Source organism: Rattus norvegicus, chromosome 9 (genome assembly GCF_021556685.1).
Source record: "Rattus norvegicus strain SHRSP/BbbUtx chromosome 9, alternate assembly SHRSP_T2T, whole genome shotgun sequence".
Classification (NCBI taxonomy): domain Eukaryota; kingdom Metazoa; phylum Chordata; class Mammalia; order Rodentia; family Muridae; genus Rattus; species Rattus norvegicus.
In genome coordinates, this window is record NC_141542.1 from 35,024,187 (window position 1) to 35,046,916 (window position 22,730).

Sequence of the window (22,730 nt, forward strand, 5' to 3'; positions counted from 1 at the left end):
TATTTTAGGAATAACTTAAAAGTTACTCTTTAAAACAGTAAGAAGAATGGATTTGTTACCTGTTTCTTTCTGTGAAATATTCTTATATTAAGTTAGTGTCATGGCTTATAACCCATCAAGCTCCTGCCTTCTTTGCCAACTTCTGCTTTGTTTCTTCTTCATATAATTATACTAAAGGCCAATAAATTTGAGGACTCTCCCCCATAGATCATAGGTTTAGAATGTATAAAGAAAAGAAAGAGAAGCCTTGAGGCCAATGTGTTTTAATTGGCACTGAGCTCTCAAACATCCAAAACCACTGTGGTTATTTGAATATGCTTGTCCCATTGGTAGTGGCACTATTATGAGCTATGGCCTTATTGGAGGATGTTTAGCCTTGTTAGAGGAAGTGAGTGATTATAGAGGCAGGGCATTGAGGTCTCATATATATACTCATGTCTGATCAGTCTGATCCAGGGGTGATCACCAAGAACAGTAGAAGCAGTGTAGTAGAGTCAGCCACAGCCTAGAATGTTCCTAAGGGCAAAGGTTAGAAATGACCCAAGCTGTGAAGTTGAAGTTCCCTTGGAGACCCCAAGATGTTAGAGATGCTACAGCCATGGAATGCCTTCCAAGGAAAGCTGCTAAAAGGAATGGAACCAACCCAAGAGAAAGAACTGTGTTACAGTCAACACAGCTGAGACAAGTTGAACGTCAGACATGGAGATACAGTTTAGAGTTTGTCCAGCTGGTTCTTTGGTCTTGCTTAGGTCTAATATTTCCTCACTATGACATTTTAGAAAGGAAATATATATCTTGTGATGTTGTAAGTTTGTGATCTTCTTTTTTATTTTAGTTTTATAGGGGATAACAGTTAAGAGATTACATGAACCTCAGAAGAGACTTTGAACTTTAGACCTTTAAATATTGTTGAGACTGTAATGGACTATGGGAACCTTTTAAATGGACTAAATGTATTTTGCATTATAGAATGGGTAAGTGTGGCCCCATAGACTCATGTGTTTAAACAAGCCTATGACTTCTGTCTTAGGGCTGTTTTGTGAAGAGACCATGACCAAGGCAAGTCTTATGAAGGAAAACATTTAATTGACGCTGTCTTATAGTTACAGAGTTTCAGCCCATCATGGTGGAAAGCATGGCACTATTCAGGCAGACTTGATGCTGTAGAAGCGAAGAGTTCTACATCTTGACCAGAAGGCAGCCAGGACAGTGTCTTCTGCAAGCAGCCAAGAGGAGGCCAGATTTGAGCACACATATGAGACCTCAAAGCCCGACCTCCACAGTGACACACTTCCTCTAACAATGCTATACCTCTTTGAATAAGACCACACCTCCAAATAATGCCATTTCCAGTGGGCCAGGCATATTCTAGTCACCACAAACACTATTATTTGGCAATAGGTCATAAAATTCCCCTTATTATTTATAAAAACACTAAGGCACAAAAAGAGATAAAATGGTCTCTTTAAAGTCACACTTATAATTAGAAGAGCTAAAACCTAAAATTTGGTAATTTTTTTCTATATATGTTTTGTTACATCAATAATATGGATATCTAAAAAAGATCTAAATAATGATAATATGAATGGGCATACTAATGTAGAAGGAGGTAAATCTCCCAGAGGTTCTATACCTAGACAAAGACTGCAGATGTAATGGCTCACATGTGCTTGGCCCAGGGAGTGACACTATTAGAAGGTGTGGCCTTGTTGGAGGAAGTGTGTCACTGTGGGTGTGGCTTGGAGATGCTCCTCCTAGCTGCCTGAGGATGCTCAGCCTGTTCCTGGCTTCCTTCAAGTGAAGATGTGGAACTCAGCTCCTCCTGCACCATGCCTGCCTGGATGTTGCCATGCTCCCACCTTGATGATAATAGATTAAAACTCTGAACCCATAAGCCAGCTCCAATTAAATGTTGTTCTTTATAAAACTTGCATTGGTCATGGTGTTTATTCACAGCAATAAAAACCTAAGACAGGTTACTAGTGACTCTTGAGAGATGGAGAATCAGTTTCTTCCAGGGTTGATTTTTCTAATTGATTATCTAATACAAATTCATCAGCTCTGAAATCATGTAGACACAAGAAATACCAGACAGACTTATCATGTTGTATATACATATGTATGATATATATTCATATATATTATATATAAATAAATATTATATATTTATAGTATATATAATATACTATATTATATGAAATTATATATAATTATATAAAATATAGAATTTTATACAAATATGTTAGATAGATAGATAGATAGATAGATAGATAGATAGATAGATAGATAGATAGAAGATAGATAGATAGACAGACAGACAGATAGATAATGAAATAGAAACTGTTCATTTTAACCCAAAGTTCAGGACCTTTCATTCTTCCTACTTTTTGTCTTCTCCAGCTCTGTATACTAAATTGAAACATGAAAACACACAATTAGCAATACTGACTTCTTAGTTTTGTGTTTTGAAACTGTAGTCAATCTACAGACAGAAGTCTGACAATCAGGTGTATTTTGACAAAAGTGAATAAGATACTAAATCATGTTTTTTAACAAATCTTTCATTTACAGCAAAATATCTGAGGCAACTGGATCCAGTATGAAGACTAGATATTTCAAATCATTGGGCCATTTGTTGGTACCTCCACAGATTTTTACCTGTCCCTGGAGACAGAAATTCAGGTTTAACCCCTGTCATAGTAGCTATATCTTTCCTTCAATGGAGTCTAATTGCAAATTCATGATAGCTCATATAAACTCCTTTTCCACCATTGTTGTTCTACTTATCTTACTTTTCCTTTTGAGAAGAGTAGGTATTTTCATACAATATAAAATGATTATGGTTTCTTCTCCCCTGACTTCTCTTAAATCTTCCCTAATATCCACCCACACAAGTCAGCACCTTTTCTTTCATTAGAATATAAGCAGGCATCTAATATTAATTAACATGATGGTAATGAAAATGATAATGAGATACAATAAAATAAAAACAAACAAAATCTTTATGTTCTGAATTTAGGCCGACATACTTGTGCTGTTATTACCTTGACCCAGTGACCTGAAGAGTCCCCTTACTGATCTTGACTACATAGCACTCCCAATACTCTCTGTATTGTACCTAGGTACCATGTAAAATACAAAGAGAGCTCAGTTCCTACACAGAAAGTATGAAATTTACTGGTAAACGTAGGCATATATGACATTAGCTCTAATACTGTCATATAAATTCTCAAAGATACATAGAATTACAACCTGAGGTTGTTTCCCCTCATGCTTCTGCTTCAATATTTACTACCCTGGCTGGTACCACACTAAATTTTACAATTTTAACTCCCTTGGCTATTTTGTTATCAAAGATTAGTTAATATAAAATGACCATAAATAAAAACCAAGTGGTGCTTTTACTATATGACTTTTCAACCCTGCCAGATTAATCTTTCTCCTACAGCAAGGGACAAACAGTGTGTCACAGATACACCATTTCAAACTCCAGTACTGATTTTAATTAAAGCAACGCTGTTATCTCCTAAGTCCAGACATTAGGAAGCAACCAGAGACCCCTTGGCATTGTATTGCTTGATAGATGCAGCCCCTAAAATACAAGCCAGTTAATTGCGTGAATTTAGTTCATACATATGTTCGTGCAATGGGATTTCAGAGTGATAAATGTAACCTACAAGGAAACACCAACGAGGCATAAACTATCCCATAATTTCTACTCATTTAATATTATTTCCCATAAAAATAACCTCGAGGTTCATCATCTCAAATTTTCATGAAGCTAAATGACTATAATTAAAATCTCAACTGCTTCTCTATTGTCTGCGAAACAGGTCTCGTGGGTCTCACTTAAGTGATGAGAGAATTGATTGACTAGGAAAGTATCAACACAAGGGGATTTTTTCCATGAAAAATATTGCTATGTCCAAAGATACTTTTAAAAATTGGAAATCAGAGGGATGATAATGTTCCTCTCATGTTAACTTAAGTTCAATAGAAGATTACATTTAATTGCCACTAAAATTTAACAACATCTATTTTGATAAATTCAGAGGTCCAGAAACCAACAAACTAAGCCCCCTTAAGGACACTTTAATTAATAGATGTTGTTTACAGATGTCTGGAAAATAGGTTGGAATTCAGATGAAAACCATCTCACATTGGGTTCATGACACGTGCTTTGAAACATGCATCCTTGTGTGACAAGGATTAGTTTTAGTTTTAATTTTCAAATCTTATGTTTCTGACTGATACCCTTATGGACTCCTCTTATGTTCAGTGGATGTCAGTGAATCCAGAGAAAGAAGAGCAGATCTATGAACCCTAATCAAAAGCAGAGGCATAAAGCTGGCCTCATTGGAGTTACATGCGCCCGTCTATCATTAAAGTGATATCATCTTGAATCTTTGTTATTTAAACATGATTAATCTGGAAATGTCTCTATTCCTTTGTTTCAAAATTCTAAAGGTTTAACAAAGCATTTTCTTTTGTTAAAACTCTATTAGATTGGAAAGGATATCCCCACATACATGCACGTAATAATAAGTGGAAAAACTAAAGAATCTTAGAATGCATGACTAGAGATGTTCAGCAATCACCTCCTCCTTCTCAACATAGAAAAAAAATTGGAGACAAACGGTGCATTTTTAAAGTGAGAAATTCTAGTAGAATTTAAGATAAGAGCTTGCATATTAAGACTCTGAGATCTGGCATAGTCCCACAGAAAAAAAGAATAATGTGTTTTGGTGACTACAGCACTGGCTTTCCAGAATAGCATGTCCTCTGCAGAGGAAATGGTGGACGGAACAGTATTAGCAAGCACCATGACCTAGGATGCTAGCAATCCTTTACATGGGAAAATTTCAGTCAACACAGGTTTGAAGCACATTTAGAGGAGCAATCGAGGATCTGCACAAGCAAACTCCATTGAAGAAAGAGCTTTTATTTTCAGCCTGACAAATACAGAAGCTAGGATGCTACTGTTAGGTACCATTTTGGAAAGGTTGGCATTAAGAAGTAAGACTGCAAGTAAGTAAGTAAGACTGCACAAGGAGCCAGGATACGACGTGGCTCTGTTCCTGGGTTTTCATACACATTCCTTCACAGAGATATAAGGACCGCTGCCTTACAAACTTATCATGGCTCAGCAAAGCCATGGTGAGTCCAGTACGCAGACACAAATAGTGTCTTCATTAATATAAAGGTCTTAGAGCCCCAGAGCATGATAAAGGATGCAGTGGTCAAGAGCCCAGGAATCAATGTCCTACTCCAGTGGGACTCAGAGGATTGTAAGCTGTGCATGTGATAAATCAGTAAAGATACAGCATCCACATGAAAATATCTGTACTGTTTTATATACAAATAAAAATTGCTGATAAAGAAATCATAAAAGGAAAGTCATTAACAGTAGCTAAAAATAAAAATAAAATACCTAGGAATAAACTTAACACAAGCTATGAAAGACAGTTGCTTTTTTAAATCATAAAACTTTAATGAAAGAATTTGATGGGGACACAAAAAATAGAATAATTTCCCACATTCATAGGTAGGAAGAATATTGCTAAAATAGCCATGCTGTTATAATTTACAGATTAGGTGCCAACCCAATTAATGACAAGCATCACTAGGAAAAAAATAAGCCTTTAAATGCTTCATCCAAAAGCACAGGAGAATCTGATGAGGCAAAGAAATCCTAAGCAAAACCCAAAAGCTAGGGACTCTACCCTGTCCAACATCAAGGTACGCTGCAAAGTTGTAAGAAGCAAAATCATGAGATATTAACATGAAAACAGACATAGAAAGCAATAGAGCAGAAAGAGGGCTCAGAAAGGGGAAACAAATAAATAAACCCTTCATCACAGTCAACTGTGATTTGACAATAGTACCGAATACATTGGAGAATGGATAGCTTCTTCAGGAGATGATACTTAAAAACTAGGCACAGGTAGATTATTGAAATCGCATCCTTCTTTCTCACATATAATATTAAACTAAAATTTTATAAAGCTATTAATGTAATTAATATAATTTAAATGCAACACTATCTAATAAAGGAAGTGTTAATCAAAATACGTTAAGATGTTTGTATGGGCAGCAATTCTGAAACTACAAAGTTCTACATAGCAGAGAAAGCAGTCAGTACAGGGCAGAGACAATATGAAAAGTTAGAAAATGTTTATCACTCACTGAAAACAGCCATTTAAATTAGAACATATAAATAACTTTAAAAAATCAATAAGTAAAAATCCCACAGAAAATCAAGTTAAAAAATAAAAACAGATCGAAATAGAAATACTTTGAAGAGCCAACAAATTTATCATAATAGTCAGATAGTTTAGTTATCAGGAAAATGGAAATATAAACTACAGCGAGGTCATCTCCTCACAATTACATTTTTTTTATCAAAATGCTAAACAAAATGGCCAGTGCCAGGAAGGATGTTGAGCAGAGGGGTTGCTTACACACTGTGGATGGGAATGTGAATTAACACGGCCACTATAAAGAACAGCAAGAAGCTTTCCTGAAATCATAAAAATAGATGCACTGTGTGTGATCCAAGCATTGAACAACTGAGTTTATATCAAGAAGGAACAACATCAGTATTATCTATGAGAGCCTACAAGCCGGTCCTGATGCTGTGCTCTTCACAAAAGCAAAGATGGGGCATTAGCCCAGATTGCAAAGTAATAGCTAAAGACAGTTGGGGATGTGTATTATATTTGTTAAATGGGTAAAATATTGAAAAGCCATTTCAGAAAGGAAGTCAAAAACAGAAAGACATGATCATTATTCACAAAGGACATTCTGTGTCTAGAGTCAAAGGGGGGAAATAATGTTCATATAGATCATTATAATGACAGAGGGAACTTACAGGACCACAGGGAGAAACAAGAAGAAAGTTATTTAGCCAAAATGATAGTGGAAGGGAAAGGCTACGTAAAATACAACAGGAAAAAAAACTCTTTTAAATCTCCAGGGCTTGTACCAAAGTCACTGAATCATTAATGTAATTTTAAAAGATTTCAAATGCTGCATTAATTAGAAACACAAACATTGATTGGACAAATAATTGATAATAAATCCTGAAAACAAATCCTACCTTCTGCTTCTCGGTTCTTTATCCCTCAACGGGCTACTTTATGGGAACAACTTTCAAGGTATTAAAACTCAGCTATAACGCTTTTCTCATCAATGGCTATGCCTGCAATAAAAGTCCTTAATCCTTCCTTTGGTAGATAGCCACATTTTCTTTCTTCAAGGCCTCCTCTATCAGTTCATCTTAGTAAAAGAATGTTCTCTCAAGTTAACTTAGTTTCTGCTTTTGCACTAAATAATTTATGACATGTCAGCTTCTTTTGCATTCAAGATTATTATCATTTATCTAGTCTTTAATTAGCATAGAATCCATCGCTGCAAATAAAATTCCGATTAATTAAAAAGAAAAATCAACAATTTCTTCTAAGGCTAATTTTTCATTAAAATTTCTAGGCTAGATTTCACACTTTATATGGCCATAAAATTGCTTATTAAAAACACTGAAGTGATTTTCCTTTTACTTTATAAGTCACTGAATTGCTGCCACAGTACTACATTACTATAAAATCACGCTCAAGTCTATTTATTTAATAAATGTCATGTATACTATTATTATTATTAAAGATGATTTATAGTCTATACGTTGTTATTGTAAGAGAATGTATTAAGTACTTTACCATTAATATAATTAAGCACCAAGACCAAGAAAACTTATTTTCATTTGTTAGAGCTTATGGTTCTAGTGGAATAAGAGTCCATTATGACAGGGAACTCAAGCATCATAATAGCTATCGCAGCAAGCTGAGAACTTATATCTTCAATAGAAAGCACTAAGCAGAGAGGTTAATCTAGTAGCTGAGAGTCTGAACTGTCAAAGTCCGCCTCCAGGTACATACTTTCTCCATAAAGGCCATGTCTTCTAAACCTCCCCAAAGACTTCCACCAGGTGGAGGTCTGGTATTCAAATGACAAAGACTAAGGGGAATCTTTCTCCCTCCAACTACTATAGGCGGTTTACTGTGCTTGAGAAATAGCATGTTCCTATGGGAATTCAAAGAAGGACAAAATTAACCTGAGTTACAGGAAGGATAGTCTATAGGTGTCAAATAAGTGCTTCAGACAACAAACGCACTTGAAGTGAAAGGAGGACAGGACCTCGCAGGGCCACCTGGGTTATGGAGTGTTGTGCTTGTGTGATGGGAATACAGAGCCTAGGCCTTTGTCTTCAGGAACATCAAGCCCATTCAATGGGCCAGCAAAGTTCAGAGACTGTCACCAACTGGGTCTAAGAGTGAAGCTTAAATACCTGTGAGAATGTGGCTGAGACATTGTAAATACAAAAAAGAATGTGGCATTGTAGTTTGGATAAGTAGCTTCCCGCTTGATCTTATTGTCACAGCTCTTAGCAGTCACAACCTATGATCTTCTTTACAAATGAGAAACCAATTAAGATGGGTTAAAGAAAAGGTGCCAATTATGAAACTGGTAAATGAACAATTGTGTGAATGGTAACTTGAGCACCCAAAAGGCTCTATGTGTTTCTGAGTCATTGCATTGTAAAAGCAGCGCTAATGTAGCGATTTAAAAGATATTCTTCACGTTTTGTTGGCCAGAGATCAGGGAAAACTGAGCACAGTCCTCTTGCCTTGATTTCTTACTGAAATTAAAAAAAAAAAAGTCAGGTTTGGCTACATATTCATTTGGTCCTCTGAGTCCTCTTTCAAGGTCAGGGTTGCTGGAACAATTTAATTCTTACCAGTCAAAACACTAGGCTTTCCACACCTAGATGTGCTGGCTTGCTATCTCCACTGACAATTCACATCTTACTGACTGTTAAATTGTGTGTGACTATGCAAGGGCTTGCACTTGTGTGTGTGTGTGTGTGTGTGTGTGTGTGTGTCTGTCTGTCTGTCTGTCTGTGTCTGTGTGTGTCTGTCTGTGTGTGTGTGTGTCTGTCTGTCTCTGTGTGTGTCTGTCTGTCTCTGTGTGTCTGTCTGTCTGTCTCTGTCTGTCTGTCTCTGTGTGTCCGTGTGTTTTATGGATGTGTACTGACAGAATTGACATCTCAGTGGCTTGCCATCTTCATTTGGAGGCAAGGTTTCTCACTGAGCCTAAATCTCACTTATTCAGCTAGACTAGCTGGCCGGTAAGACTTAGGGATCTCCTTGTCTCTACCTTCCTACTAATACAAGTACAGGTCATCACACTAGTTTTTAGATGGTTGCTGAGATTTGAACTCAGGTTTTCATGCTTGAACAGTAAGTGCTTTACCCACTGACTCAGATCCCTAATCCAGAAACCAGCTTCCTAAAGATCGGCAGTAGACGCCAGTTCCCACAAAAGGATTGGTGCTCCTTTGGTCAGACTTTATCAGATTTACCTGAATATCTCTCTCTCTCTCTCTCTCTCTCTCTCTCTCTCTCTCTCTCTCTCTCTCTCTCTCTCTCTCCTCTCTTGTTTCTAAGTTATTGATTTCTAAATTATGTCAATTATAGACACAAAATTGCTATACCTTTGCCATATGATATAACCTTATCAAATGTGACATTTTATCATTCTTCACACTTACTATTAACTGACAGTAATTCACAGGACCGGTCTACACTTAAGAAAAAGTATAGAAAAGAATGAACACTATGAGAGCAGAAACTGAAAGGTAAGTACAGATTATGTCTCCTACATTCTCCTTATTCATTCATGCACGTTCTCTTCAGAAGCAGTTTAGGGAAAAGAACATAGAAGCATCATTTGGGGCACATAAGCCCTGTTTGTGAACCTGTAGCTAGAGATGAGATATGAGAAAAAGAATTGCAAAACATACTTGAAAATCTCTATGGTAAATAATTTTTTCGTTTTTCATTTTAATTTTAATATTTTAATTTATACAGTGTTTTAATTCAAATACCTAGTAGTATCTGCCACTAGGCAGATACCAGACAATAGGTTATGAAGCTGGCCACACAGGTAGTGAAGCAAACAAATTGAGTGGCATTAGAAACATTAGAACTGAGAATACCAGTGGACCCAATGGTATACAGATTTATTAAACAGTCCAGGTGAGAAGACACTTTGAGCTCTCTGCGTATGCTAGAACTAGCAAGAGAATAGCTTTTAAATCATTTTTAGAGTAATATGGAAGATTGGTTTGGAAATGTTGGTTGATTTGAGAGTCAAATGCATTTATGAAGTGCTACAAGGCTCATATATCTTACTTTCATCTGTATTTTGTCTAAAGAAGAATCCTACTGGGTATTTTCTACCACTAATTGCCTCAGAGTAAGTTTATAATTTCAATTTAAAGTAATGTATGAACCAGAGATCTGTACAAGCATTTGACATGGAAGCCCATTCTATGTCAACTCTGGGGTCTCATTAAAAAAGTGCAGCAAACACTATCCAGGTCAGGGCTGACTATATCTCCAGAAAAAGAGAAAAGAATAAGCTAGAAATGGCCATGTGATGTATGCAGCAGTGACCTTATGGCCCAAACACACTTAGTTTGCTCCATGCGGCACCATTTATTTGTTATGTTAAATGTATTGAACGTGGACAGTGGGAAGTTTCCTGACTTTCAACATGACTGAGAGGGCTACCTTTCATGGGAATGAGATGTTACTTAGGAAACATGTAGACCAATATTATCTAAGCAAAATTCAAAGAGGACACAAGCTGAAATAGTTGCTAAGTAACCAGTCTAGCTGCTGCTTCTGGAATGTACTGATAAGCTTGGATGCTACCATTCAGCCTCCCTCTACATTGGAATGACGCTCTGCACCAATACCAGCCTAATCTCTGTCCTGACGATTTTAAGCCACAACATTAATTTTGCAGTGTTCAGGGTATATTGGACTCCATTGCCCTGTAGGTTCTCTTAAATCTAATTTAAAGCCTTAAAGTGACATCTTATTCAGTACTTATCCCCCACCCCCACCCCACCCCCCCAGGCCCTAGAGATAGACCTAATACCCTGTCCAGTAGAATCCTCTTATTGAAAGAATAGACTTATAAGACTGAATGAAATTCTGCCATGGGCTGACACTACTGTGACTTCATTGTTCTGAAAAATGATCTTTATGTATTCTACCATTCCAGAAACACTGTTCTTATAAATCACCCTGCCCATCTCTCACTCTTAGTAGGGAAATGAAATGTACTGCTGACCACCAGGCATAGTAGGCAATAACCTCTTTTCTTCAATGAGCCAGCCCAGTAATGTAAAGTCTGGACACGACGCCTCTTGTGTTGTGTTACAACCTGAATGATTTTCAGTGTGAGTTTTCTATCAAAAATCCTTTCTTATGTGTTGTTTCATTATTATAGGAGTTTAACTAGAGACCTCAGTCACAGTCAAAATGTAAATGCAGTCAAGAGAAGAAACACTGTATTCCTGCAGACATATCTGAAATGTTTTGTAGGAGCAGAGAAACTCCTACAAAGTAAAAGAGGACAAAAGGTAAACATAGGAATGGATGAGGAAACTATTCCAAAGCTGTTACTCTTAAATTTACTTTTAGGTACACATTGCCAAGTCGATGAAATTGGTATTTATCACAATCCTAGATACTGACACTGTATACATAGATTGATCAAATTTATTGTTGGAAATTATCGAACAATTTTCATGGGTGCCCACAGGTTGTGCCAGCCATGGAAGCTAACGCCTTGCTTAGGCATCATCAGAGAAGTTTCTTTCTGCAGTAGATGGGAAAAAATACAGAGACCCACGGCTGGAAAAAATACAGGAGAGATTTTGGGACACTCAGCCATAAATGGGATGTCTCAATCAAATCCCTTGTCTCACAGCTCAGGAAACCCTTCTGAGGAAGAGTAGGCAATGTGTGAGAGCCAGAGTAGATGGAGGATACCAAGGAAACATCACTCTCTAAATTAACAGGATGGAGCATGTACGAATTCATCGAGACCACGAGCACAGAGCCTGCACAGAGCCTTTGGGTATGTTTTATGGCTTCTACCTTATTGATTTTGAGTGGGTCTCTAAGATCAAGAATGGACAAATGGAATCTCATAAAACTGCAAAGCTTCTGTAAGGCAAAGGACACTGTGGTTAGGACAAAACGGCAACCAACAGATTGGGAAAAGATCTTTACCAATCCTACAACTGATAGAGGGCTCATATCCAAAATATACAAAGAACTCAAGAAGTTAGACCGCAGGGAGACAAATAACCCTATTGTAAAACGGGGTTCAGAGCTAAACAAAGGATTCACAGCTGAGTAATACTGGCTGAGAAACACCTAAAGAAATGTTCAACATCTTTAGTCATAAGGGAAATGCAAATTAAAACAACCCTGAGATTTCACCTCACACCAGTGAGAATGGCTAAGATCAAAAACTCAGGTGACAGCACATGCTGGCGAGGATGCAGAGAAAGAGGAACACTCCTCCATTGTTGGTGGGATTGCAGACTGGTACAACCATTCTGGAAATCAGTCTGGAGGTTCCTCAGAAAATTGGACATTGAACTGCCTGAGGATCCAGCTATACCTCTCTTGGGCATATACCCACTAGATGCCCCAACATATAAAAAAGACACATGCTCCACTATGTTCATAGCAGCCTTATTCATAATAGCCAGAAGCTGGAAAGAACCCAGATGCCCTTCAACAGAGGAATGGATACAGAAAATGTGGTACATCTACACAATGGAATATTACTCAGCTATCAAAAACAATGCCTTTATGAAATTCATAGGCAAATGGTTGGAACTGGAAAATATCATCCTGAGTGAGGTAACCCAATCACAGAAAAACACACATGGTATGCACTGATTGATAAGTGGCTATTTGTCCAAATGCTTGAATTACCCTAGATGCCTAGAACACATCAAACTCAAGACGGATGATCAAAATGTGAATGCTTCACTCCTTCTTTTAAAGGGGAACAAGATTACCCTTGGCAGGGAAGAGAGAGGCAAAGATTAAAACAAAGACAGAAGGAGCACCCATTCAGAGCCTGCCCCACATGTGGCCCATACATATACAGCCACCCAATTAGACAAGATGGATGAAGCAAAGAAGTGCAGGCAGACAGGAGCCGGATGTAGATCGCTCCTGAGAGACACAGCCAGAATACAGCAAATACAGAGGCGAATGCCAGCAGCAAACCACTGAACTGAGAACGGGACCCCCGTTGCAGGAATCAGAGAAAGAACTGGAAGAGCTTGAAGGGGCTCAAGACCCCATATGAACAACAGTGTCAAGCAACCAGAGCTTCCAGGGACTAAGCCACTACCTAAAGACTATACATGGACTGACCCTGGACTCTGACCTCATAGGTAGCATTGAATATCCTAGTAAGATCACCAGTGGAAGGGGAAGCCCTGGGTCCTGCTAAGACTGAACCCCCAGTGAACATGATTGTTGGGGGGAGGGCGGCAATGGGGGGAGGATGGGGAGGGGAACACCCATAAAGAAGGGGGGAGGGGGGAGGGGGATGCTGGCCTGGAAATCGGGAAAGGGAATAACACTCGAAATGTAAATAAGAAATACTCAAGTTAATTTAAAAAATAAAATAAATAAATAAATAAATAAATAAATAAATAAATAAATAAAACAGGCTGCCTTGAACTGGAGTGACTGTCTACTTGAGTCAATATACTCTTTTCTTTCCTCTCTCTTCTCTCTCTCTTTCTCTCTCTCTTTCTCTCTCTCTCTCTCTCTCTCTCTCACACACACACACACACACACACACACACACACACACACACACACACACAAAGCCACAAGAGAAAATACATTTACAAAGAAAAAGCTTCATTAAGTGTGTCTCAGCACAGCTGTGGTTGCAAAAGTTCAGAATGAATATTGAAATATCACGGTCATTTCCAATGGATAACAATCATGCTGATGATTCTTTAAAGGTATACATTCTGCCATGACTAGGAGGCTCACTCTCACAGCAGAATCGCTGCAACTTTACTGCTTGTATTTCTCTGTCATCATCTCCATGTGTTGCAAAGAAGTTTCTTTGATGAGGGGTGAAGTTTATTCATATTTGTTGGTATAAGGACAAATAAGAAAAGAAGAAACCAACCAATATGTCAAACTGAACAGGAAAAACTCCACAAGGCCTCAGACCTACATAAAGAACTGAGTAAAAGTGGACACAGGAGATTTATCCTCAGAGAAAAGCAACCAACTGGTTGACCAGAGTCAAACAGTCAGGTCTGAAAACATACATACATCCAAGTAATATTATATAGGCTCAACTGGTTACACTTAGGGATACATGTGCATATGCAAATAAATGCATGCAATTTGATAACAAGTGATAAACATGAAGGCTATGAATTTGAAGGAAAGTGGGGATGGGTATATGGGAAGGTTCGGAGAGAAGAGCGGAAGGAAATGTAATACCATTGCAATTTCAAAAAGTAAAATTCCAACTCATGCATGCTTATAACTTTTCAAGAATGTATCAGTTAAACAAGCTACAACCTACTCCAGACTATTAACCAATATTCATTTCACAGGATTTTTAGTTAATTAAACTGATGCTTTTAGTTTCCCAAAACAATCATCACTTTCCTCTTGGTCTTTCTATCTCCTTACACTCCCACGAAAACAAAAGCGTTCAAAATCAGGGTCACATCTACTTGCTGCCTGGGGAAAGTCCTGATATCTACCTAAGCTGTTCAGCTGACTCCAGAGGGGCTAGTAGGGTTTTGTGATGCATTTGCAGAGACTGTGTATCTGCCATAGTTTCTGTTAGTGCACAGTATTTGCACAACCTGCTGTATCCATGTAAGTTCTAAAATGGATTTTCTTCAGACGCAAGAAGCTAAGGAGAGTTATTCTACAAAGCTAAGTAGGCCCGTCTCTGAATTAGGGATTTGTCCTAGTAAGGGTTTCAGGATCTCCTAAACATAAGCAACAGGACATAAAGCTTAGAACTCAAGAAGGCTCAGGTGAGCACGTCCACATAAAATAATGATCCCTAAGAACAGGGCAATAATTTCACATCTACTAACTACAGCACTCTGCAAGAAATGGGAACAGATGTATTTACCTCCCATAAAGCCATAATAATAATAAATGCCACTTGTCTTCCATTTTGGGGAAAGAAAGAGTAAGAATATTATAATCTGTCTCTTCTGTTCAACGGAAGCTTACAACTCTAACAGAAAGCATGGACTCAGAGAATGAATGTGTTTAAAACATCACAATTCAAAATATCAACAAACTAAGGTGAGTTTCACCATTACTGAAGTTTACCGTTCAACACGGACCCAAGACTTCTCAAGCACCGAAGCGATGCATTGAGGAGTAGCAGAGAATTATTCAGAAACCAGATTTTCTCAGTCTTAAGGAGTGGGAAGTCCTTACTCTCAGAAAAATCATCCAAAGTTATGCTTTTGTATTTTGATCTTCTTTTCATTTGTTTCTTTTCTCCAACTAGGGGTATATCAAGAAAAGAGACTAAAGAAATCTCTCTGCTTCCTTTCCCATCTAGTTCTGTGACCTTACATATATACACAGTCAGCAGAAGAACAGAACTATCATAGCTGAAAAGGAAAGAAAGAAAGAAAGAAAGAAAGAAAGAAAGAAAGAAAGAAAGAAGAAAGGTAAAAAATGGTAAAAATTAACTATGTTGAACTTTATACCCTTAAAATATAGTCACATAGTCCATAGTATTTGTTTTTATTTTCTATTTGTGTGTGTAAAGGGTATTGAACACACATGTTTATTTGTACACATATCTATTCATGTGCACATGGAGGTCCAAGGTTGGTGTTGGGAGTCATCTTCAATCTCTCTTTAAACTTATTCACTGAGGCAGTATGTGCCAATTTATTCTGATCTCTCTGGCCAGGAACTGTCATAACTATGTTTAGTTCGTCTCTAGAAATTAAGAGATTTTATGAGTCAAAAAAGAAGGTTGTTTTAATGGGAACACTACCTATCTTTTTTTCACATTGAACTGTACATCTTAGGTCTTGTCAAAGGTCTTTTCTGCAGAGAATAAAGACGATATATATGGTGGTTTGCATGGAACACCTCTCATATTGTGGGGCATCTGCGTAGTACCTAGTGGGTACACTGTTTAGGTAGGTTTAGTAGACATTATCTGGATCAAGGAAATGTGTCACTATGAGTAGGGTTTGAGGTTTCCAAAACAATAAGCTATTTCCAGAGCATTCTCTGTCCTTCTTGCTTGTGGTTGGAGATCTAAGCTGACAGCTGCTCCCTGGTTCCTCAATTCTGCCTCCATAGACCATTATCTCTTTCCATTCAAAGGCCAACAAAATAAATAATTGATGGATAGATAGGTACATAGATAGATAGATAATAGATAGATAGATAGATAGATAGATAGATAGATAGATAGATAGATAAAAGGATACATGGGTGATTGATGGATAAACAGACAGACCTTGGTCTGTCTTAGTCAGACATTGCTCATAGTATACATCAGTGATATTCTGGTCCACCACGGCAGTACAAAAGTAAACTAAGACAATGCAGAACCCTTCTGGGAAGGTAAAATTCCTCATCAGTGTAGCTCTTGGTATTTCAGAGGAAGGGAAACTCAGAACCACTTCTTCCTAATAAAGATTCTTTACATGTGCGTTGTAACTTTAGAATGTTCAACTTTAGTCAGTGTAGTCGCTTGTTTAGTCTGGTTTCAGCTAACAAACTAGTGTTCCCTTAGCTATTTAAGCTAAGAGCCAACCTTTTGGGAGCTAGGGTTAGTTATCTCCCCTCGTATCTGTCTCTTCGGTCATCAAGCACCCTCAATTTCTTCTGTAACATCTTGTTTCCAGAGTGTAAAGCTCTGGGTTTAAACTTATTTTGGGGACTGCTCACTGTAGTGCATTCTGACTCTATTCATTGGAAAAGTGAAGGATCATAGGAATCGAGATGAGAATTAATCTCTACTCAAGATAATGAAATCACACGTTTAATGAAGAGCCATCTGGCTACACAGACAGGATCATAGGCAGAGAAGAGATATGAAATTTTCTGCTAAAGAAAAATCCATGAAATTTTGGAGTTTGTAGTGATAAATTTGTCTAAAGCCTCCAAAACATGCAATCCCATATTTCACCATTAAGATGATTATTTAGATAATAAATACTAACTCCCACAAAATACATTAATATTGTAAACTTTGTTTTAATTCAGGAAATAAAACAAATTTACAGGGTTATTTTCATAAATCTTATATCTGCAAATGTTAATTTTAGTACATTACTAGAGATCCCAGGTAGAGCACAAAGATTATGATTTGAAACCTTTAATTTTTACATTTTCTACAAAAGGACCTTTATAAAAAACTCCCTCACTTTATAGGCCTTGAATGACTCATTATATAACGATCATTATGCTGTCTGTCTTTTATATTTCAATGACATTGTGGATTAACAACACGTAATCCTCTATTAGTAGCTTGTACCTATTTCCCTAAAACCTAAATAGCTCGATTAATAGACTCCAAGTTACCAAGTTTATAATAGGCTTGGTACCTACTATGCTTTGAATCTGAAATGGCTCCTAAAGGGTCATGACTTGAACGCTTAAATCTAGTGAGGGGTGGGCCTTGGAAAAATTTACAGTGTGGAATTTTATTGACAAAAAGGAGTAGATCACACAAAACAAGCTTTTGTCTATTTCTTTGAGAATTCCATACATACATGAGTGCAATGCATTATCCACTCCTTTCTCCAACTCTTGCCATGCCCCCCCACTCTCTTTTAAATTATTGTCCACTTCTAAAATATATGTAATACCTACTGAGTCCACTTAGTTCTGTCTGAATGCATATGGATGAAGGGCTGTCCACAGATAATGAACAACCTATCAGGAGGTTTATCCCTGAAGAAAGCTGAATCTTTTTCCCTCACCAGCCATTGACTGCCTCCAACTCCTCAGCTAGGAGTTCACCTTGAGTGATATGTTGACAGATGTGATCTTATACAGGTTTCATGGTTTTTATATAGGCAAGTATACCTGTTGAAAGTTCAGGAGTTCAATATTGCTGTTACATCTAGACAATACTATTTAGCAGCAATTTTCCTGGTCCTCTGGGGTTTACAATATTCCTACCCTTTTCTCTAAAATGTTCTCTAAGCTTTGGGTTTCCACCTAGTTTTAGATGTCCATCCCATTTGGGAATGGGTACTCCACAGTTACCATTCTCCTCAGTTTGACAAATCATTCTGTATAATAAATTCCATCTGCTTCAAAAAAGAGAATAATTTTTAATGTGACTGAGAGATGTACTACTAATCTTTAATATGCTGATAAGTATTTAGACTTATTTGGATCCCGTACCAAATTTTCAGAGTGACAGCAATAGATTCTGCTGTAAGGTCTGCAAGTTCCCCAGCCACTGGTTATTGGCAACAGTTACAGTAACAGTCACCACACACTTCAGTCACAAGATTTGGCAAAACTAAGCTGCCACTGAGTTGGACGCTTTCTCCCTAATGACTATTTCTCATAAGGCCAGAAGGTACTATACAGGCTGAGGAGACAAGTTATCAAATGCCTACCAAGGATAAATATTATGAACTACAATAATAGCTAGCCAGACAAGATATGCCCAACCATTAAATACTGGCAGTCATAGCTTAGGTGCAACCAACATTTGTCTTATTTCATTTAAGACTTGCTCAATGGCTGGTCTTTGAAAATTCTACCCAGACCTTGTTCCACATTGATCTGAATGTCCTTTGGCACATGTTTCCACTGCCATGAATTGAGCTTCCTTGTTATGTCTTTGCCCATGATGATAAAACAGAAGCTCTGAAACTGTTAGCCAAAAAGAAATCTTTCTTCTCTTAAGTTGTTGCCATTGAGTTAGTACTGGTTTTTTTGTCTCAACAAAGACAAACCAATGTGGTACCCAAGACCAGACAACTGTAACTGGTTACAGTGAACTAGTGGTTAACTATAACTGAAAACACTGTAGCCAATTAAACAGCAAAGCACTTGATAGAAAACACCCGGTTTGTAAAACTATGGTTGAATTAGGGAAAAGCTGGAAGAAGCTGAGGAGGAGGGCAACCCTATAAGAAGACCAGCAGTCTCAACTACCATGGACCCCTGAGATTGCTCTGACACTGAAGCAGCAACCAGGCAGCATAAACCAGCTGATGTGAGGGCCCCAACACATATATAGCAGAGAACTGCCAACAACTGTTGGATCTTGACTCAGTGAGAGAAGATGCACCTAATCGTAAAGAGACTTCAGGACCCAGGGAGTGGAGAAGTCTGATGGGGCAGAGGCGATGTGGGGGGTGGGGGGGAGTCTGTGGGAGAATCAGGAGGAAAGAGGAGGTGTGGTCAGAGGGCAGACCAGGAGGGGGCTAAAAACTGGACCGTTAAACAAAAAAGATTAGCGAATTTTTCAAAGTAAAAAAAGAAACCACTGTAGCTAATTAAACAACAAAGAACTTGATAGAGAGCACCCTGTTTATAAAACCGTTGAAATAACTAGAGGTATTCTCTGTGGCGAACTTCCAGAATGCTACATTCACTTCAGCTCACCCTCCTTCCGCCGCCATCCAGCCACTACCGTACAGCGTCTGCGTCCAATATCCCACGGCAGTGCTATAAATGAGCACTAGGATCTTCCAAAATCATTTTACAAATAATTTTAATGTGCAAACTAGAAAGAACCTTTACCTAGGCTGTCACTTCATAGCCAAAAGGCAGAAGAAAACTTAAGGTTATTAAGTAAACAAAACAAAAAAGGAAATAGAGAGATATAGAATTGATAGAAACAGCAACAAGAGAAGGTTCTGAATAGAGCTTGGTAAAATGTTCCACTCTGTGATGGAAAGTTCTTGTTCTGAGTCCCTGGCTTACATGGAAGAACGTTGAGTGGTAAACAGCAGAGTTGAGATGCCTGTGTCTGTTGGGTCAATATGGAGCCCACGACCTTAGTTCATAGGTGTGGGTCTCTCTATATAAAATTTGGACTCTTGCATAAGGTAAAATAGCAAGTAAAGATAAGAAGTGAAGGGAATGTCTTTCTCTTTTTGTTTTGTTTCTTCATAGGCATTTTCCCAAACACTGTTTTTCCCACAAAGGTGATATTGTAGAGATGGAACAGCCGCATCCAGGACACTCATCGTTAGCCTGTTTCCCCAAAAGATTTACCTCCTGCAGGCACTCCTCCACTTTGCACTGTGTCTAGAGATACTTGACACTGTTGTCTGATGCAAGGAAATAAAATGTTCTTCTAGATAGCGCGAGATCATGGAGACTTCAGCGTGGCCAAAAGCAAAACCATTTCCTTACTGGATGTTATGCCAGAATTAGCCTGCTAGTAGATGACACTGCCTACGCCTCAGGATCTACTTGGGGTGCTGGAAGTTCAGCCAAAGTCTCAGAGCTGGTCACAATGAATCATTTGAGAGCATGAAGGAGACCACTTCTGACTAGCTGCAAGTACATACAGATGCCTCTTGATTAAAAGAGCAAAGGACTCAAATAGTTGCAAGGCCACATGTGGACATCAGTATCAATGTTCACAGCTAGGAGAATGAAAGCCATGTTCTAGAGTATGAAAATGAAGAGTCTAGAATGAGATACTACCTGGGCACTGGAGAAGCATAAACGCTTTTATCTGGCTATTCGCTAAGGGTGAGAATCTAGAGTTCACTAATGTGATACCAAGATTCGACACCAAATGGAAAGGAAGAGTTATCCAAAGATTGTACTCAATGCTTGTCCCTGGATAAACAATGTTATCTCCCACACAGATCACACTTTAGAGGCCAATGTGGCTGAGGAAGCAGAAGAGAATGTTGCTGTGGTGGTGAGACCGACAAAAGGAAATTGAGGGTAGATGATAAAATGTAGTCAAATGTCATCACATTTCTCCAACCAATGATCTCCGATATCCTCAACAAAGAGGATTGCTGAGGTGGGCAAAATTACTCCCCTTTTATTGAAATTGTGTAAGTTTTACATATGCATGTGTGTTCAAATTATTTTTCTCAGGGACATAAATGAGAAAGCCGTGGTCTTTAGCTCAGTGAGAACAAAAGTTGCTTAAAGATGCTTAACATGTAGAAAACATTCTCTCAATAAAAGGAACCGCTAAAACACAAATGATGTTTGTCATGCTATATCCCATATTCCATACCATTTTCCAGAATTGCTTGCTAATTTTGAAAAGTTGCTACTCAGAAGGTTTGTTGCCATAAAAAGGAGGAAGTGCTTCCAAGGCCATCCTTGGAGTAACTGCTATCCATGTGTTCAAGCACAAGCTAGGAAACAAGATAAGGCATTTGTAACTTCTCTAAAAGCTATGCTGGGAAAAAAAAAAAACAACATGGTGGCAAGTCAAGGACCTAATAAATACTGATCCAACTTGTGACATTGGGCAATGACCTGTTATGACTCTTAATGCCGACAGTTACTATATCACAGGTTTTATAGCTGCCTTCCCAAGTGTTGCAGCACAGTTTGAGAATAAACGTTAGTTTTTTGGGTTGTTTTTGCCAGGAGTGACATGGAACCTGTTCACATTACATTGTATGGAATTCTCAATGAATAAAAAAAATAGTCTCTAAAACATACACACAAGTAACAATATACAGAATGAGCTGGTTGTATTTATTTTAGTAGGAGTGTGTGTGTGTGTGTGTGTGTGTGTGTGTGTGTGTGTGTGTAAAACAACAATTAATAAAAAGAGACCATGAATTTTAAAGAAAGCAATGAGAGTTATAAGAGATGGTTTGAAAAGAAGAAAGGGAAGGAGAAATAATGTTATTATATTAATCTCAGAAATAAAAGAGGACCAATGAATAATAAAATGTCACATATGTATATGTGCGTGTGTTTATGTTTTTGAATGTATATGTTACACTTGAAATCAGCCTAAAACACCAAGACCTTAACATATAATATTTTCCTTAAAATAAATGTGAAATGAAAATGCTATATCATAATTATTTATTCTACTTGTAAGAGCATTTCACATTACTTACATGTTCTGTTTAATAAAAGCATTGTCTTCTACAAAAGATAAGTTAGGTAGTGGATGTGAGACTACAGAGATTGTTTTAAGTATTTCATATCTGAATATGAGGACAAGTAGATTATTTGTGAGACAGTTCAGAAGGAACAGGAGAGGGGAGGGAAAGTAAACCTGTGAAGAGAAGAAATCTCAGTAATGGTATGTAAAGCAGCCTTAGGACTCAGGTCAGAATGTATCATCCAAAAAGCCATTGTATTGTCTATTCAGCTTTGTTAATCCTTAGCAAGGTTCTTCCCAAGGACAAACATCCCATGGGACATTCAACCACAAAGAATGACCATTGAGAGCTTGTCATGAGGGAGTGTGGCTGTACTTTCAGGGCTCTGGAAGTTAATTCACAAGGGTCATTGGCTTGAGTCTGAGCAAAGGGGTTACTAACTCAATGTTCTCTGGGGTATGTTGTGAAGCCCTGATTCCAAGTAAATGAATAAATTAATAATTAAAACATTTAACAATCAAACAAGTAAAGAAAATAAACAGCAAATAAACAAAAAAAACAGTTAACAATTAAAAAATAAAAAAGCCGTCAGAAATACCAACAAAAAAATTAAGTAGTATAACAGAGCATGTGTCATGGTGCATTCACGTCTCCTTTCATATTAATTAACTTATTTAAAAAAAAACACATAACCTCAAATACAAGGTTTTAATTCACATATTATTTTAATGACCTTAATAGA

The 22,730-nt window shown here is 37.7% G+C and overlaps 1 long non-coding RNA gene across 3 annotated transcripts; it reads left to right on the forward strand.

The window, feature by feature from the left end:
• The first annotated feature begins 7,857 nt into the window (after window positions 1–7,857).
• Window positions 7,858–20,254, forward strand: LOC148003646 (uncharacterized). 3 transcript variants are annotated; one of them, XR_015629045.1, is made up of 5 exons: window positions 7,858–7,923; window positions 9,618–9,691; window positions 11,356–11,488; window positions 15,508–15,619; window positions 20,061–20,254. It is a non-coding gene; the product is annotated as an uncharacterized LOC148003646 (long non-coding RNA). The 3 variants fall into 3 exon arrangements; XR_015629044.1 differs by having other exon boundaries at window positions 7,861–7,923; window positions 15,508–15,629; window positions 20,061–20,251; XR_015629043.1 differs by lacking the exon at window positions 20,061–20,254 and having other exon boundaries at window positions 15,508–15,683.
• Window positions 20,255–22,730: the final 2,476 nt, after the last annotated feature.